Source organism: Micropterus dolomieu, unplaced genomic scaffold (genome assembly GCF_021292245.1).
Source record: "Micropterus dolomieu isolate WLL.071019.BEF.003 ecotype Adirondacks unplaced genomic scaffold, ASM2129224v1 contig_12058, whole genome shotgun sequence".
Taxonomy (NCBI): Eukaryota; Metazoa; Chordata; class Actinopteri; order Centrarchiformes; family Centrarchidae; genus Micropterus; species Micropterus dolomieu.
Window position 1 is genome coordinate 1 of NW_025741044.1, and position 2,131 is coordinate 2,131.

Consider the following 2,131-nt stretch of genomic DNA (forward strand, 5'->3'; position numbering starts at 1 on the left):
CAGCGAGTGGATTTGTTGTCTTCCTTCTCTCAGTACAAGGTACTGTACATCTTTATATTGTGTTAGCACACTTCAGAAAATCAGAGGAAGGTGGGTTTTAGTAAATAATCATTTTTGATTTGTGATGTTATGCAATGTGGTGCGACCCCTGCAACCCTAGATATTCATTTCTCTTTCTTTAAATTGAAGTTTTTACAAGACTACGACAGTTTTTTTTACACCAGCAGACTCTCGTTGCGTTTATACCTTACCAATGTAAATGTCATAAACTAAATTATATAAAATGATGATTATGAACAATGTTTAACGTTTAAAATTGATAAGTCAAATGCTTAAAAAATATTTGCCACAGTTTACCTTTATCTCATACCTGAACACAGTTATAATTTCAACTTCTACATTTAGAACAGACTTGGGAATCAGCCAAAATTAATTTTAAACCTTGTGGCGATTTCTGTCTCTAGAATAAGTCTGTAATGTTTTATATATACATATTTCATATGTACATATTTGACTGTTCCTTTGCGTCATACAGTCTATTCTCATAGCTTTGTTCACTTTGGAATAAACCAGATACAACTTGTTTTACTGTATACTGGTATATCCATTTTTAAAACAAACCACAAGAGAAGAAACAATAAGTTGGTACTATGAGATTATCTTTATCTCACACTGACTTAAAGTGGGATGGCATGAGAGCCAAAGTAAGGAGTCATGTAGCTTCACACGCTGAAGCACCTCTAATACAAATGAAAGTCTGTCTCCTGATGTTGTTGAGTCTGACTGTAGTTTCTGATGTGCTCTGTGTTACAGTGATACAGGCTCAGAATGGCTGGGGAGTGACTTACACCTCTACTCAGATCTGTGCCTTAAAAGGATCAACAGTGGAAATAAGCTGCACCTACACATACCCATCCAGAATAAATGGCCGTGATACTACAGTTCAGGAAACATTCTGGTTCATTAAAATGAATGGAGATGTATATACGGATCTGAAATCAGACTCAGAGTACGCAGGTCGTTTTTAGTACATTTGTTCTAACAACATCTGCACTCTGAGAATCACAGACCTGAGAGAGAGCGACTCAGCTGAGTACAAGTTCAGGTTCATAACAAACCAACCAGGTGGAAGATTTACTGGCTCACCTGGAGTCACTTTGTGTGTCACAGGTAACGCTTTTGTTGGAAACCATGTCAGTTAGCTCCAACATGCTCAACATTTAGGAAACACTACAGTGAATCTCGGTGTGCCTGTTAAAATGATAGTTTAATCTAAAATTATATTTTTGTTTCTTTGCAGATACAGGTTTCCAGGTGCAGATGAGCAGCTCACAATCATGCATGTTGTACACATGTACATGGTCACAGCTGAAGTGTCTCAGCAGCTGTTGTCTACCTGATCAAACCTCCTACATCTGGTACAAGAATGGACAGAAAATTAATGAAGCATCTTCTTATTCAGACTACTTTTATCCTGCAGACAGCTATTCATGTGCCCTTAAAGGATGTGAAGATTTTCCTTCTCCACCAGTGTGTGAGTTTACTCCACAATCTTCTACTAATGTGACAAAGTTTTGAACATTTTAGCTGATGTTCTGTACCATGACTTCATTTATCTTTTAACATGAGCGACCCCATCCACAGGAATACAACCAGCTGTGAAATACTACAATAAAGAGAATAGTTTTAATAACAATAATCAAAAATATTTAATTTTTTCAGGTGTCCATGATCACTCCTGCAACAGAGTGACTTACACTGACAGAAGCATCTGTGCTGTCAAAGGATCATCAGTGGACATTTCTTGTACTTACAACAGTTATGAAACTATCAGATCTAAATTCTGGTTCAGACCTGAACGTAGTCTTCAGTGGCAGAATCCCTCACAGCCTGAGGACCTTAGTGAAGACTCCCAGTATGCAGGTCGTGTTCAGGTCCTTGAAACAGAGAGAGGACGCTCCACTCTGAGAATCACTGACCTGAGAGAGAGCGACTCAGCTGAGTATCAGTTCAAATTCACAGCAGGAAGCTTTGAATGGAGGAGTAGTTTACCTGGTACAACTCTGACTGTCACAGGTACTGATGAACACAAACTGTAACAGCACATTTAAACTATCTGATGACAAGTGAA

The 2,131-nt window shown here is 38.2% G+C and overlaps 1 long non-coding RNA gene across 1 annotated transcript; it reads left to right on the forward strand.

Moving 5' to 3' along the window:
* On the forward strand, positions 1 to 1,997 carry LOC123965962. Its single transcript, XR_006823823.1, has 3 exons — positions 1 to 39; positions 814 to 1,534; positions 1,723 to 1,997. It is a non-coding gene; the product is annotated as an uncharacterized LOC123965962 (long non-coding RNA).
* Positions 1,998 to 2,131: the final 134 nt, after the last annotated feature.